At 47.5% G+C, this 17470-nt stretch overlaps 1 protein-coding gene and 1 pseudogene across 1 annotated transcript in view; one reads left to right on the forward strand and one right to left on the reverse strand.

Annotated features, from left to right (window-relative positions):
• Positions 1 to 17470, reverse strand: part of LOC127060973 (uncharacterized) — a 959777-nt gene that overhangs the window by 689382 nt on the left and 252925 nt on the right. The window lies entirely within an intron of this gene.
• The window catches only part of LOC127060950 (hydroxymethylglutaryl-CoA synthase, cytoplasmic-like), a 56323-nt pseudogene that overhangs the window by 6218 nt on the left and 32635 nt on the right, over positions 1 to 17470 (forward strand).

The raw sequence follows: 17470 nt of genomic DNA on the forward strand, positions 1-17470 counted from the left end.
CCTGCATTTTTGTTCCTTATTGTAAATTCAGGCACCCCCGATGAAGGCAGGAATGATGCATCTGACTACATCTTATCAGAAGGCTAATTTATTACTTTATTATACTATATTATATTAACAAATACTATACTATACTAAAGAATACAGAAAAGATACTTACTGAATGCTAAAAAGATAATAATGAAAACTCGTGACTCTTTCCAGAGTCCCAACACAGCTTGGCCCTAATTGGCCAATGAGTCAAAGCAACTCACACTGGAGTCCAATAAAGAAATTACCTTTGGGTAAACAATCTCCAAATACATTCCAGACAAGCACAACACATGAGAAGCAAATGAGATAAGAATTGTTTTCCTTTTTTAGTAGCTTGTGGCGGGAGCTGTGGCCAGGGTGGGGGGGGGGGAGGCGGGGAGGGGCTGATGGCTTCTCCTCTCCCCTGCCCAGTGGTTGCAGGCAAATCTCAACAGTGGTAAAATCTTGTCCAAGCTGGCCTGGCCCAGGGCTGTTCTTGGGGCCCGGCATACCTGGCTCGTCCCAGGCTGGCATCAGGGAAGGGCTGAGTAGCAGTAAGATGTTAGAAATCACAGCCATAGCCTGGCCCGGCATCAGCTCTGTGGCCTCCCCTCCCCTGCCTGGCATCCAATGGGGGTGGGCCCCAGTGGGCACCCTGGGAAGGGGGCTCGGGCCCATGGCAGGGGCCACCCGACCAGGGCCTATCCCGTTACCTCTTTGCCAACCAGAAAAGAAAGAGAGCGTTCCCGATATTTTTTGTGTTTTACATGGGTGTTCACAGAGGTGTATCAGCTTTTTTCTTTGCATCACTTCCATGAGTGCCTCCCATGCAAAAACCACTACAAAAATAAAAGAGGAGGGACTGAAAGGAATGAGGGACCTGTCTTTACAAAGAAACTGTGTATCTGCTAGTAAATAATGCTAGATACTGAGAGATAAAGGAAACAATAGGAAGGATTCTACTAATTGATGAAAGGAGAGAGATTTGTCTTTACAAACTGTAAGTCTGCTGATAAATAAAATTGGATACTGAGAGATGAAAGAAACAATGAAAAGAACCATAAATTCAAAAAAGAATTCCACTGACACAAGGAACAGATATAGGAGGGGGTTATACATTAGAAAGGGATCTTAGTTATGAGGTGTTTTGGGAAGTCTGTACCTCTCAAGTACCTCAGCCAATGGGGAAAGAGAGAAGGACGTGGCCAGCAAATTGGGATAAAAAGGAGGCTGCGTCCTCCAAAAATTTGAGAGACCCCGGGGGAATTCCCCATGGCCTTTCCCTTTATTCAAATAAAGTAACAGGACTCGTCTGTCTCCTTTTTGGTCATAAACCTCTGGTGTTTGTGGATTAATTTTCCTGCCAATGGCCTTGTGAGAAACGACTGCTCACTTTAAAATTTAAAGGTTTATTAAACCTCCACAAAATATAACAAAGGACTGAATAAGGAAAAAAAAGCAGTGCTGGGAGTTTGTTGACAAACTGCCACATGCTCACCCACAAAATGGCTGCTCTGCCTTTTATACCCCTGGTGTCGCATCAGGCAACCCTAGCCCCTCCCAAAGTCTCCCAATCAACTCTTCTTTGCTGTCCATTGGTGGATACTACTTTCTTGCAACTTGATTGGAGGTCAGGTGTTGTCATGCTGCGCCTCCCTAGTAACAAGCCTTCCCTATTTCCAAATGCCCCATGCAAGGGGTGTATGTATACGCCCTCCTGCCGCATGTCCCTGACAACCCAGGCTGTCTGGTGGCAACAATACAGAGGGAGGGAAAGGGACTATGGGGAGAACAGAAGATGTCTAAATAAATAACCACAATAACCTAACCATATATCAATAAAATTTCTCTTAACATACACACAATATTCATCCTTTAATTGTGTGAACCAGTCATCACATTACCCACCTATAACAGGCCTGCAGAGGAACCTCGGCTCCAGCACCCGGACCACCTCCTTTTATTCCTTCTTCACTGACCTTGGTGTCTCCACGTTATTTTCTCTCACATGTTCTCACCTCCTCCTCTTCTCTGACTAGAAGAAAAAACTGTGCGTGCCCCAGTCTGTTTTAATTTTTTTCTTAAATATGTTATCACAGAGGCGTTACCACCATCTCTAATTGGCCCAGCTTTGGCTAGCAGCATGTCCATCTTCAGAGCCATCAGGGACTGGCTCTGCCAGACATGGTGGAAGCTTCTAGCAGCTTCTCACAGAAGCCCCCTCTGTACACCCCCCCCACCAAAAACCAGGCCATGCAAAACTAATATACACCCACAACCCACCCGAGCCACGTCAGGAGACACCCAGCTACATCTTTTGTTTCCTAATTGCCCCATTTGTCTCAGGAAACCGATCTCCCTGCATTGTCCTTCTTCCAGGTAGCAGATGGGAGAAAAATTCACTGAAAAAACCAAACCCAGAACCAACTAGTGAGAAATGATACTCACTTCCAAAAAAATTTAAAAGGTTTATTAAAACCTTATCAAAAAATACAACAGAAGACTGAATAGAGAAAATAGTACATCACCAGGAGCAAAGGATTTTTTCCTACCATGTGCTTGTCCACACAATGGATGTCTCACCTTTTAACCCTTTGGCCCCTCCAAAAATCTTGTCAATCGACTCCTTCTTCGCTGTCCAGTGGTGGACATCACTTTCTTACATCTTGATTGGAGGTCAGGGGTTGCGATAGTAATGAATCGACCGTCCCAAATGCCCCGACTACCCAGGCCACCCCATTCTCGAGGGTCTGCAGGTCGCCGTAACCCTGAGATACGTTAAAAGTCTCTTTTTCAGCCCACTCGCTTGAAGAATGAGTCGGAGCTCTTCAGTTCTCAGTCTCAAGGTTGTTTATTGCATCTTATCTATAAAAATTTTTCTCCTGCCCTGCCGAGGTCCGTCCAGCAGGACAGTTCCAGGCACACTGCCGGCCCCAGGGCGGTGTTATCTCTTTATACTAAAAACTACGCATACAATGTTTACAATTACTTTCCAATACCTATCACCTATGTTAGACAGTGAGCTTCTATATTACGGCTTCCTGCTGGGCAGGTTTTCCCCCGAGCAGGCAGCACGGGGCTGGATAGCTCAGTCCTTTGGGGACAGACTGTCTGAGTACCCAAGCCGCTCTTAGCCGCAAGCAGCCTTAGCAAGCTTAAGGGATATCAGCTCTTTAGTTATTTTCAGTTCTTTTATAATTTCAGTTCTTTGCTTGCTAAGGTGCTCAGGCTGGCCGGGAGGCAGACACGAGAGAGGAGAAGACTCGTCCTGGCATTCCACAGTGATGGTTTTATTGGGTGGTCTGTGAAGGGTTCCAGCGATGGCTCTTCTAACCAGAATGGGCTAAAACAGCCCATTATATAGGGCAAGAGAGGATCAGAAATTGCCCAATAGGAGGGGTTAAGGAGAAGTGACCTATGGGGTTACAGAGGGATAAGCTGGGGTGCGAAAGGTGGAAGAGAGGGGCTTCTTTGCCATTTCACCGTGACTTGGCATTTTTAGCCTCTTCCCTCCACAGGGCCCTAGCAAGCCCGGAGTTTGCTACACTTCTACTCTAAACCAATCTAAAAGTGCCAAGATCAGAGCAGAAGATGGAGGCAGAAAAGAAAAAGGAGAAAGGCTGGACATACCCAAATCCCTCCATCTTGCCCCCGAAACCCCCATTCTAGAAACCCCAAAAAACTATTTTTTCACCCTGGGATAACTTCACTATTATGGTACTTAAACTGTTGTGCCTTGCTGGTCTTCATATAAGGCTGGTAATTTGCTCCACGGATCATAATCAAAACCACAGGTGTTCTGGGCTCTGTGCCAGGGTTTCTGAGCCCCCTGGCAGGGGTCCTGGCTATTCTGGACATCCAGAGGGATGTCCTGAGTTCCGACACCCCATGATAACAATGCGGGGGGGGGGGGGGAGTAAAACATACCTAGAAATCTATAATATTTGCCTTTTAATTGTGAGAGTCAGCCATCGTATTACTCATCTATCACAAACCCCCTTTTCCTTTTCTGTAGGTCATTCGGCTTGAACAATTTAACTAAAATAAAATTTTCTTTTGAATGCGTCATACTAGCATCTGTTGATGTGGGCAAGGACAGTGGGAACTGAAGAAAAAAATCACAGGTTTTCCTTAGACACACTTATTTGGAATTGACAAAAGGACATCACAGAGATCCAGTATGGCTTTTGCACCCATCTACTCTGCCTATGGGGTTGCTACTTATAGTAGGTGTAACTTAGTGGTGAGTGCAGAGGCCAACTCAATCTTACCCTCCAGTCCTTTTTGTATTAAAAGAAAATTGAGGAATAATAGAGGTCTGGTATGGCCTTCTTTCCCCTACCTTACCATGCCTATAGGGTTGCTACCCGCAGCAGGGCTATGGAATCTTCTTTAAGCAAACAAAGGGGCCAGCCTGGTCTTGCCCTCCATTCCTAGTTTTACTTGTGGTTATTAAGGACAGTGCCCCATTACCTATTACGGTCCCTTGTGTACTTCCCCTCAACAGATGCTTGTAATTCTCGCCCATTAAAACAGGAAAACAGTTCTCAAGCTAGCTGGTGGAAGCTTGACTCTACTTATTTGGCATCTTGTTTCTCTGGTTGTCTCTCAGTCTCTGACTGTCAATCTTGTTTCACAAGGTCTGGATGTTATAGTCCATTCTTTGGGTTCTTCTATTGGGCCTTTAACTCTGTTGGCATGAGTCCATCCCCGCTCTGCAGTTCGCACGGCCAATTCGCTGGTGAGCAGTACCTGAAAGGGACCTTCCCACTAAGGAGTTAGAGGCTGATCTCTCCATGACTTGATCATCACCCAATCCCCGGGGTTATTATGATGGATTTTGAAATCCAGGGAGGTAGTTTGAGGAATTTCCCCTTTATGTCCTAGCCCTTCTAAGGTTTGTGCTATAGACATAACATATTTCTTGGCACTGGCTTCCCCTTCCCTGTAGGTGGCAACCTTCTGGGGCGAGGTCAAGAAGGGGAACCCAAACATCATTTCATAGGGTGAGACCCCCAGATCTGTCTGGGGCTGGGTTCTAATTCTTAACAAGGCTAAAGGGAGACATTTTATCCATCACATTTGGGTTTCAATCATCAGCTTAACTAGAGTTCTTTTAAGAGTTTGATTCATCCTTTCCACACAACCAGAACTCTGTGGATGCCATGGACTGTGTAATTCCCATTTTACTCCCAGGGCTTAAACAACTTTCTGCAATATTTTAGAGGTGAAATTGTTGTGGTGTGTGTTCAGTTCCCAATTGAGTTATCTCCCCTGTTTTGTATTGTTCTCCCCTTTTGTGATGCTTCCCCCAGTTACAACCCTATACCCAGTTCGATGATTCAGTCCTGGTTCCCCCTTTCCCTTGAATGGTATCCTCCCTGTCTGGGCTCGCTGCCAAGCCCTTGTCTCCACCCCCGTTCCCCTAGCAACTGCCCCTTTCGTTATATTTTCCCCTCCTCCAGAGCCCTGTTCATCTCCTGAAACCCCCCCATCCTTCCAGAAACTTCTCCCTTCCACAGGGGGTGATTGGGCAGGTGCCCCGAGCCCCTCCTTTGTTCGAGTATCACTTGTTGCCACCGGTGTCAGTTATGTTGATTCCCCTCCTCAGTTTCCCCCGATTGGTTCTTGTACACCCCTTTATATACTGCTGCTCCCCTTTGTCCCTGTCTTTTCCCGCCGGATTCCCTGGAGAAAATGATACATTAAAACCACTGGACTGCACCAGGCGAGTTAAGACCCTCTTTTCTCTCTGGCTTCTCCGCTTTGCCGCTCCTCTCGTTACTGTTGCTGCTTCTGCCGAAGGCGCAGCCCGGACGTCCCTGACAGATCCGGGTAGTGCCCCCCCGCTGCTAGCTGCTGCTGTGCTCCGAGCTAGCCGCGGCCGCCTTCCCCCCCGCTCGGAGGGGAGTGAAGTGCATTAGACGCAGCAGCGCGGCATGAAATGAGTTCCTAGGTCTGAATCAATCCCGTTTACCATCCCATATCGAGAAATGATTGATTCTAGAAGTGTTTTACTCACAACATTGTTATTGGCTTTAACAGGGGGTATCGCCTCTACCAAATGGGTCAAGTGATCTACTATCACTAGCAAAAACTTCCACTGTTGTACGTGGGGAAGCTTGGTTAAGTCTACTTGGATATTTTGAAAGGGCCTTAAGGCTAGTTCTCACCCTCCTCTGGGTGTTTTCCTCATGACTTTCTTATTCACTTGTTGACATATCACACACCGTTCAGTTACTTGCTTAGCTATTCCAAAAATTCCTATGCAGCCCCAGTCCCTGAGAAATTGATCGCTTAGCGCTTGAGTACCCAAATGTGTTGCCCCATGTATGCCTTCTAGCATTTTCCTGGAAAGGGATTTATTCAGCATTTGCCTCCCATCTGCTAATCTCCACATCCCTTTGCGATCTTTCTTGGCTCCTATTTTAGAGTTCTTCCTCTTCTGTCCCACTGAATACAGGGACTTCTTGCATTTCTCTCATGGGGGTTAATACCATCATTAGTTTTTCGGTCCCTGATTCAGCTGCATTTTTAGCTTCTAAATCTGCTAAATTGTTCCCTTGAGCCTCTTGAGTCCCCCCTTTTTGATGTCCTTTAACATATACTACTGCCACTTCCTCTGGTAATTGTAAGGTTTCTAGCACTTCTAAAACAAGTTTTTCATGAATGAGTCCCTTTACCCTTTGAATGTAATAGCCCCCGTCCTCTCTTCCCAATTTTTTTCCAAAGGTATGCACTACTTCAAAAGCATATTTTGAGTCTGTATATATGATTCCTCTTTTCTGTGTTAATATTTCCAGGGCTCATTTCAGGGCATATAACTCACATGCTTGGGCTGACCAGTTGGAAGGTAACTATCCCTTTTCTATGGATAACTCCTCATCTACTATAGCCTACTCTGATACCTGGTGCCCCTGGATTACCCTTGAAGATCCATCAATGTACAATCGTTTCCCTCCTTGGAGTGGTTGACCTGTTAGGTCCTCTCTTACTTTAGTTTCATGGTTTATAACCACTAGGCAATTATGCATTAATTCCTCATCTGGTTCACCATACAGAACCTGGGCAGGGTTGAGTTGGTTACTCACGAATAGTTCTAAATCATTATCTATTAAGATGGCTTCATACTTGAACACTCGGGAATCAGTAAGCCATTTCTCAGCCTTTTGGCTTAGGATACTTCTAACTGAGTGTGGCGTATATATTTTCAATTTTCCCCCAAAGGTTAATTTTTTGCTTTCTTCTATGCGTAGGGCAGTTGCTGCCACCACCTTAATGCAGGTTGGCCACCCCCAGCTGACAGGGTCTAGCAATTTTGATAAATAGACCACTGGTTTCCTGGATCCTCCCCAGTCCTGGGAAAATACTTCATGTGCTACCCCTTTTTCTATATCCAGAAACAGATAGAAGTGTTTGTTTAAGTCAGGAAGACTCAGTGCTGGTGCACTGACTAATTTTTGCTTTAACGTTTCAAACTTTTGCTCATCGTCTTCTTCCCACCTAATCTCTTCTTCTACTAACTTTTCATTCAAGAACCTGATGACCTGCGTGTATCCTTCAGTTCATAGCCTACAATATCCAAACAAACCTAGAAACCTTTTAACTTCCCACTTAGTTTTTGGCCATGGGAGTGAGACTATCCCCATAATTCTCTCAGGGTTCGTTGCTGGCTCCCTTGACAAATCACATGTCCAAGGTATTTTACTTCTCTCTCTACAAATTGGAGTTTCCCTTTTGATATCTGAAGTTTTTGGTCTCCCAGAAAATTCAACAATGCTATGGTGGATTCCCGAACTTCTTTTTCTTCCCGTCCTAAAAGAAGCAAATCATCTACATATTGGATAAGTTTTGTCTCAGGTTTGATGGAGAACAGTTGTAGTACGTCTCCTAGGGCTTGATCGAATAAGTCTAAAGATTCGGAAAACCCTTGGGGTAACCTAGTCCACCAAAGCTGTTGCTTCCTCCCTCAGTTGGGATCTTCCCATTCAAAGGCAAATATATCTCTACTTTCCACTGCTAGTGGGCAAGCCCAAAAAGCATATTTTAGGTCTATCACCCTAAACCACTGATGTGCTTGGGGAATATTACTCAATAGTGTATAGGGGGTTAGGCACTACTGGGCATTGATTCACTGTTCTTTTGTTCACTTCTCTTAAATCTTGGACAAGCCTGTAAGTCCCACCTGACTTCTATACTGGTAATATGGGTGTATTATGGAGGGACATCCATGGTTCTAAGGTCCCGTCCTCAAGTAGGTCCTGGATCACCGGCTGCAGTCCCCATCTCCTTTCCAGGGAGAGTGGATATTGTTGTACCCGAACTGGATGGTTCTCATTAATTATTGTTATTACTATAGGTTTCATGTTCAATTTACCTTGATTTTTTGGTTTTGTGCACACCATTTTATGATTTTTCTCCTAATCTTCTTCCCTTTATTGGAGAAGCTTAACTACCATTTTCCCTTCCTCTGGGAGCACTCCAATGTCCAACTGCACCTGTAAATCCCATCCTAATAGATTGCACCCTGCTTCTAGAACAAATAGAACATCCCCAATTCCTATTTTATTTGTCCCTTCAAACTTTACTTGCTTTATAACTAAGGCTTTGAACCCTTCCCCTTTTGCACCTACTACTTGCATGGTATCTTGACGCTTTTTGCACCCCTTTGGAATTTTACATACACAAGTTCTTTCAGCCCCCGTGTCTACTAAGAATTAAAACTCTTCCTCCTGGGGACCTATTTTTAAAGTTATCAAGGGCTCCTGATGGTATTTTGTCCCCAGGAGGTAGAGCCCCTGACACCCCTAGTCTTCTGCTTCCCCTTTTTGCTCAGTCTCATACACCCTCAGGTAGTTTTCCATCTGGGGGCAATTTTTTCTGATCTGTCCATTCTGTTTACAAAAAAAGCAAACTTGTCCTAGGTTCCCCCATTTCCCAAAGTCTCCTCTTTGTGTCCAGTCCCAAGGAGCGGCATCCCTCCTCCGCCTATCTTCTCACATTCAGGGTCCCCCTCCGTTACATGGGTTTTTCCTTACGTGCTGGTTTCCTTCCCTAATGGCAGTTACCATTACCTTGGCTTTTGCCTTGGCCTTCTCTTCGTCCCTCTTTGCATACACTTTCTGGGCCTCCCTTAAAAGATCTTCTAATCTCCTTTCTTGACAACCATCAAGCTTTTCTAACTTTCTTCATATATCTGGCCAAGTGTGAGTGACTAAACCAATTTTTGTAAGATCTGTTCAGCCAGTGTATCAGTCAACCCCTGAATATTTCCTCATATTCCTCTTCAATCTTTCTAGCCACTCTGTTGGGGTTTCTTCCCTCTTTTGTTGCTCATCAAAAGCTTTATGAGCATTTTGATTTTGTGGAGCCCCCTCTTTGATAACTCTTATAATTATTGTTCTATATTCCTCCATGTATTGCCTTCCCCCGCTGCTTCTGTGGTCCCAACTGGGGAGCACTGTGGGCATTTTCAGGTCCCCAGGAGGTCCTCACACATGCTCCCTTTCTCATATCTGTATCCCAGCTTCCCAGATCATCTGTTTTTCTTCTGGTGTAAATAACATGGTCATTATTGATTGCATCTCTTCCCATGTATAAGTATTGGGCCCCAGGAACTGTTCAGCTAATCCAGTTGGGTCCTCTAGTAATTCTTTAAATTCTTTCTTGAACATTCTCACATCAGAGGAACTGAGAGGTATGGTTACGAATCCAGTTCCTCCCTGCACCCTACCCAGTGGTACTTCCCTCAGGGGATACAATCCTCCTGCTTGATTCCCATCCCCTGATCTGCTTTCCTCTCATTGTGCCACCCTGTTTCTGGTGTTCTGGCTAGGCCCATGAGGGGGTAGGGGCAGTTGGGGCTACTGGAGGTGGGGGGGGAAGGTGTTCTAACAGGTCCCTTTCTTTATTTTCTGATACCTTAAACATGCTCACCTTTGAGGGTGAAGTCTCCCCCTCCCAGCAGGCAGCATAGTCACTCTCCTCCTGACTGAATGGTTTCTTAGCTCTTACATAGATGTTTAATGCCCGACATACCCACCCTTTGTCTAATCCATATCTCGGCCAGTGTACATGATCGCTCCTAATTTCCCTTCTGGTCCATTCTACCATGCAGTACTGAATCATTTTGAGCTCATCCTTATCTCTGGTATTGGAGTCATATTTCCACCAGGCTAGTTTCCTTCCCAGTGGGCTATCTGGGGGTATAGCTACTGGTGCCTCCTCAATTTCTACTTCTTCTCTTGGGGATTCCCTACTCACCCATAGTCCCATCCTGACCTGCCAGTCACAGGCCCTGCCACAAAAGAGCCCGCCTCTCCAGCCACAGGCCCTCCTGACAGACCCCACCTCCCTCAGAAGGGAAAAGGAAAGTGGGGGAAAAAAGAAACAAGGAAAGGAGGAAAGAGAAGGAAAGGGAAGAGAGAGGAAAAAAAGTTTACCTCTCTTCTGACAAGTAAAAAACACAACCTAGGGGCTTCCACATCACTGGATTGGTCCCTGCCCTTCCTCCCCTCGTCGGTTCAATGCTCTGGTCCCATGGTCACACTCTGCTCCCTGCCTTGCCTGGCTCAGCTCGGCCATGGCCCTGCCCCCAGCCTGACTTGGCTGAACTTTGGCTGTGTCCCCACCATGACTTTCCCACTCAGTTCAGCAGCTCAGTCCCGCCACTATTCGGCTCAACGGCCGCCCCGTTTCCAGCCCAGTCTCGGCTGGCTCTGGAAAACACACTGCTGGCTGTGCACCAGTCAGCCACCGCTCTGGGCGCCACATGAACTGCCACACCCCGCAGAGCCCTACACTGACTCCCTTTGTGTGGGCTGGCCAGGAACCACGCCGTGGGTCCCGGTCCCAGCACAAATGCGGTCCTCCCCACTCCCAAGTCTCCACAAATCCTTCAATCTGGGGTCCTCGTCTATGGGGTCCCCACTTTTCTTTCCCCCACGCGTCCCGCCATTCCTGTTTCCTTCCTACCATCCAATATCCTGATGCTTCAACGGACCAGGACGGATCCAGTGTATTACTAATGTGAAGCTCCTTTTCATACACCGGAATTACGGATTCACAATCTGGCCAAAAATAGTTATGGGGATGGTACTCACCCCCCTTCCCCTCTTTTCTTTATCCAGTCTCCTAGTGACTTTGGGCTTTCTACCTGCAATCACTGGTGGTCCTGGGAGACTCTGATAGTCTCTGCCAAATCTGTGGCATGGACACGCCCCTTTTGAAAACTCCTACAGCCACCAGGGCAAGGTAGCTATCCCAGGAAGAGCCCCCATTTGTGAGAAATGATACTCACTTCCAAAAAAATTTAAAAGGTTTATTAAAACCTTATCAAAAATACAACAGAAGACTGAATAGAGAAAATAGTACAGCACCAGGAGCAAAGGATTTTTTTCCCACCATGTGCTCATCCACACAATGGATGTTTCACCTTTTAACCCTTTAGCCCCTCCCAACATCTTGTCAATCGACTCCTTCTTCGCTGTGGTGGACATCACTTTCTTACATCTTGATTGGAGGTCAGGGGTTGCCATAGTAATGAGTCGACTGTCCCAAACGCCCCGACTACCCAGGCCACCCCATGATAACAATGCGGGGGGGGGGGGGGGTAAAACATAACTAGAAATCTATAATATTTGCCTTTTAATAGTGAGAGTCAACCATCGTATTACTCATCTATCACAAACTCCATACGACAGCTTTCCACTTTCAGTTTGTCCCTATGATACAGCAGGAATCGTCAGCAAAGACAGCGTGTTGCTTTTGATTTTCTGGTAGCTGATTATGTGGTGTGGCATCCTCAGCATGTCACCTGTTCCTCCTCCTCTTCTGATGATAGTCGAAAATATTCGCCTTCAGGCCAATTTGTTGTCATCTCCAAGATCCCTAGGCCATGGGGATTTCCTATTCGAACTCCCTGTGTGATCAGACTGAGTCACTTCCTCAATGTGACATCAGTAGCATGATGTAAGGGACTTTCTCTTGAACATCCAGCTGAACATTGGTAGTCAGGGTCCCAAAAAGAGCTGTGCTTCAGTACCAGAATCTTTTTTTCAATTGGGGTATAACAATCCCCAGATCCTTTTATCCCTGTCTCCAGAACCCCAGGGGTCATCTTAGAGTTTTCCCAAGTACTTTTTGCCAGAGATTCAAGGAAGGATCATTCTCCCTGGCTGCAGTGCAGAGCACATTTTTCACATCCTGTCCTGTCCTGACTGGCCCAAGGGCTACTGCATGAACAATCTCTTGTTTGATCAGTTCAAAGGCTTTTTGTTCAGGACCCTGTCACTATAGGACACGAAACAACACAAGCGCACACACTGCTGCTCTCAAGGTGAAGAAAGGGGAAAGTTTTTTTTCTGACTTCAACATTTATAGTTTTCCAAAAGTGACAGTGGATTGGAGGGTGACAGTGCCACCTCTCCAATGACACTGGACAAACCAACAGTCCATCAAATTTCTCCTCCTCCATAAAAGAATGCAAAACAATAAGTTATTTACAGAAGGTGTGTGAGAAAGTTTGCTACAAGAATGTAAACATCAGAAGGCTTAGAAAATCCTAAAAAAATCAGGGCGACAATGCTTCTGGTTTTTTACTGGGAATTCTCCAATGAAATTGACAGTGGATTAGAGATGAATAACAGCACTCTACTTTTAAGATGAAATAATGAAAATAATTTGTTTCTTGTTTGTCATGCTCGGTCCTACTGTACTTGAGTAACAGATGATTGAGAAGTGTGAAATGTTACCTTAAAATGGCCTGAAGTGCTATGAAAACCTGTTTGACTGAGACCATATATTACTTGTTTTCCATGTGTTAAGCAACGTGTTCAAACTGACTCAAAGTAACCGAATGCTTCTCATTTTTTGTCAATTTCTCTCCATCAGGGTTGCATGGAACCCACATGCAGCATGACTTCTATAAACCAGATATGGTCTCTGAATACCCTGTAGTTGATGTTAAACTACATGTACATTGCAATACCATCTATTGCAACAAAATCCACGCCCAGTGGAAAAAGGGTACGTAGCTTCACCCTGATATTGCAAGATCTGGTAAATATTGGAATGTGTAGCTGCACAGACAATTTATTTTTAAGTTTTGGCATCCAGTCTAAACACTAGTACATGGTCCGTTTCTTTGTGTTTGTGTGTTCTGAGACAACTGAAATGTTTTTGCTCTCCCATAGAGAAATGATTTCTGTTCTGGTATGGCTAAGTACCTGATAGTCATTAAGCAGTAGCCTCTACAGGCTCTTGTTGGTGTAATGTATAATATCTGAAGTATGTTGCTTCCTCCTCTACCAAGGCTCTTAGGATATTGAGGTTAATATTTACATGATGCATAAGAGTACTGATTTTTTTTTTCTTTTTTACCCCCATATGTTTAGAAATTGGTTCATGTTTATTAAGAAGCATAGTTTGGAAGATTAGATAGTTGGAAATCTTAAAGGTGCAAGCTGTCCCTGTGTGCTGAAAGATGAGCTGGCAGGGAAGACTACCGACCTGGCTGAACGGGGAGCATTGGCTGGAACTGGAGGAAAAAAAAAAAAAAAAGAGTTTACAACCTTCAACCTTTGGAAGAAGGGGCAGGCAGTTCAGGAAGACTACAAGGAGGTCATGTAGAGAGAAAATTATAAATGCATCGTCAACAAATGGAGAGTCAAGGAAAATCTCCATTCTTTATTGGATGCACAGGAGAACATTGCCACCAAGGATGAGGAAAAGGTTGAGGTATTTAACACCTTCTTTGCCTCAGTCTTTAACAGAAAAGCCAGTTATCCTCAGGGCAACTGGCCTCTGTGCTGGTAGACAGGAATGGGGAGCAGAATAGACCCCCTGCAACCCAGGAGGAGGCAGTTGGTGACTTGCTGAGCCACTAAAAGACACTCAAGTCTAAGGGGCCAGGTGGCATTCACCGAAGGGCACTGAGGGAGATGGCAGAAGAGGTCACAAAGCTACTGTCTGTTGTATTGCACTAAATAGTTTATTTAGTTGTTGTTTTGCACAGGGTGATTGGAGATTTGCTCTGAATAGTATTTATATTGCACTGAATAGGTTATGTTATATCACGTGGTTTGCGATCCCCCCTCTCCTATCACATGGTCTTTCCCTCACCCACCCCAGTACCCCCCCGGTGGTCTCTTCCCTGGTCAGTCCCCCCCCCCACCCCTCCCCACCTATATCTCACTGGTTGTAGCCCTCATCCTCCGTCCCCCATTCCCCCGAGTTAAAAGTCTCCCGCCATGAGTTCACGGTCTCTTGCCCACCTTGGAAACAAACGCACCACCTAGGTCTCCACGTTGAGAAGAGCGCTTCTCGTCTTTTGCTTTCATCTATGTAAGATCACGTGGGCTAGGGTCCATAGCTAGCCGGAGTGGACCCAAACAGCCCGCCCAGACAAGCTCTTACAGGTAGCGCCCCACCTGTTCGTCTCCCACGATGGTTAGAGACGGCACGAAAAAGCTGGTAATTCACACGCGTGGATTACGTTAGCTTTTGGGACTTCCACCTTCCTCTGACTTCTTCGTCGCTTTCGAGTCGGCAAGAAAGCTAGAGGATGGGATCGGCAGCCCGTCAGCCCAAGACGGACCGATTCCAGACGGAGGACTTCCTTTGCAGCTTGTTCCACCCAACCTAAGTCTCCAGGAGGGTGAGTATTCCCCGCAACTGGTAGAGGGACCACGGAGTAATTGCCGGAGGGGTGGGGGCTAGCCCCTGGTGCAGGGGAAAGGTCCAGTCCCGAGAGTGAGGGTTTGTGTGTCCTGCGAATTTTTGCGGGTCCGCGCCGTGCTTGTCTGTGGTTCAAACGCGGGCGGGGCGGCTCCAAGCCCTGCAGTTAGCGGCGAAGCGAGTCCAGGCGGCACGGCGCTGGGCGGAGCGGCTCCCGGGCTGCGGCGGCACCGGCGCGCGCTTCATGTTTCAGCGGCGGAGGCGGGCACCAGCGCTCGGCAGGTTTTGCAGCGCGGGCGGGTATTGGCGTAGTGGGACCGCAGGCCGCGGCGGAAGCCGCGGCTCGGGTTTTTTGCCGTGAGCGGACACACCCAGGTGGCGGCGGACCCCGGTGCGCCTTACACCGACCCCGGCGCAGCGACCACATGTCTTGGAGAGGCGCGGCGGCTAACGCCAGTCATTTTTAAAAGCACGCGGTTAGCACAGAAGCAGTTTCATCTCTTCCCCGGAGAGGAGGGAGGGAGGGGAGTCTGCCCGGATTCTTTCTCGGATTGGCTGTGGACAAAGTGCTTTCAGTTTTCTGTTTTTGCTGGTTGTAAGGAAGGTAGATCTAAGTGTTACAGAGAGCAAATAACAAGAGAATGGGTGCAAAATTTTCTGCAACACAGAGAAGCATTTATATCCTAGTTTAAGATACCCTGTTATGAACCAGAAAAGGGTTACACATTTTTTTCCCAAAAGTTGTATAATTACAAGTTTAACCAGCTCTGGCAGAGGAGTGCTTTTGTTAGCTGCTTGTCGAATCACCTGTTAAGTATCGGGTCGTTAGGCATCTATGGTTGAGAATTCACTCTATTGTATCAGCATCACCCTGCTTGTGGCCAGGTGGGAGGATGGCATCCCCCCCCAGATGGTAGAGGGGAGGGAACCAGGAGTTGATATGCAGATAAGTTTAGAGCCAAAATGCAATGGGGCAAGCCCCTATTCCAAACACAATTAATAAACCCCTAAACCAGCAAGCCAATATGAAATTCAGAGATCAAAGTGGTCTCTAGACATCAGGGGTGAGGCGAGAAGCCAGCAGAGACTCTGAAAACCTTAATGGCCCCTCACCACAACTTCAGAAGATGTTGGTTAGAGCCAGGACCCGAGACTGCCATCTCGAATTTGGGGTCCTGGGGGTGTGTATACCCCTGCCTGCTCTTGTGAGGCCGCATCCCCAGCTCTGCCCCCTGGTGGACAAAGCTGCATTTGCCTCCTCCTCCGAGTCCCTCCAGGGAGCTGCGACGGCGAACCCGTAGACCCGTCGGGCTTCCCAGCCTTGAGCTGATCACTTTTAATAAAGGCATCAAAAAGGGAGAAATATCTCCTGCCCTGTTTATTTCACCCTAAGTAGTGGAAATGTTAAGGTTTCCAAAGTAGTTTTGAAATGGTTTGTTAGCTGGATATCTTTTCATTTCCCTCAGTTTACCCAGCAGAATGTTAACTCTGTCTCTTCCTGGGACAAAATCGGAGCTTTGTTAACAGCAAAAGTGGAACAAGGAGACAGGACAGTGTCTCAATTTTTTCCTGTGTTCCTTGTGATTCGGAAAGAAGTGCTTAAGAGGGATTTGAAGGGACAGCCAGAGCAAATCTCCCCTCCCGCGGCTTCCCCTATCCCTTCTCCCAAACCGTCTGCTCCCGAACTGAGAGAGACAAGCGAGTCTCCCCGGCAATTGCAGGGTATCTAGCACTGCCACTATTTCCCTGACCTCCCACCTCCCTCCCAGTACCCGAGCCCTGGCAGCTGTGCACAGGCTGACAGAGCACCTTCCCTGCACCCCTCTACCCCAGCTGCTGTTACCCCGATATCGTGTGCTGACCCCCCCCATGCCCAAAATGGCAATGATCACATGGTTTTCATTCAAGATACTGCTGACCGCATGGTCAAGGGCCAAAATGGCGGCGGCCACCTGGCTGAGCCCTCAACTTACCCTTCTTCTTCTCATAATCCCTTTCACCCACCTGTCCCCTCCCCCAACCCCTTTCCGGTCTCACAAACCCTTCCTTCCCTCTAACACTCCTCCCCCTCCCTCAATGTCTCTGCCCTCCGTGACGTCATCCTGCAACCCCCACCCCTGGTTCCCACGGTTGATCCTCCCCCTTGCAAAACCCTGCCCCCCTGCCTGTTCCTGTTTCCCATGCCCCCTGCCGGGGTCCCAAGAGGGTGGGGCCAAGGGTTGGCGAGGTGGGCCCCTGCCCAGTTCCCACGGGGGTGGGGCAGGGGAAGGGGGTGCTCCCCCACCCAGTTACCAAGGGCGAGGGGGTGTTCCCCCTCCCAGTTCCTAAGGGAGTGGGATGGGGGGTGAATCCCTGCCTGCTCCCCAGGGGCGTGCATGCCCACCTGCTTCCCAAGGGGGTGGGGGTTACGTGGGGAGTGAATCCCTGCCTGCCTCCCAAGGCGATGGGGCTGTGGTAGGGGGTAATCCCTTGTCCAGTCCCCAAGGGGGTGAGACTGGGAGAGGGGGTGTAGCCCTTCCCAGATCCCATGAGGGTGGGACTGGAGGAGATTCCCTTCCCAGCTCCCACGGTGGTGGGGCCGGGAGAGGAGGTGGTGGCCCTGCTGGTTCCCAAGGGGGAAGTGGTCCCTCTGCTGGGTCCCACGGGGGTGGGGCTAAAAGGGAAAACCCTGGGGTTCAAAACCAGGGGGAGGAAGTAATTCCCTTGTTAGCCCTTGTCCAATACACTGGAGGTAGAAGTGGTCCTAGAAACTCCCAGCCCTTCTCCTACCAGACAAGTTATG

This window comes from Serinus canaria, chromosome W, assembly GCF_022539315.1.
Source record: "Serinus canaria isolate serCan28SL12 chromosome W, serCan2020, whole genome shotgun sequence".
Classification (NCBI taxonomy): Eukaryota; Metazoa; Chordata; class Aves; order Passeriformes; family Fringillidae; genus Serinus; species Serinus canaria.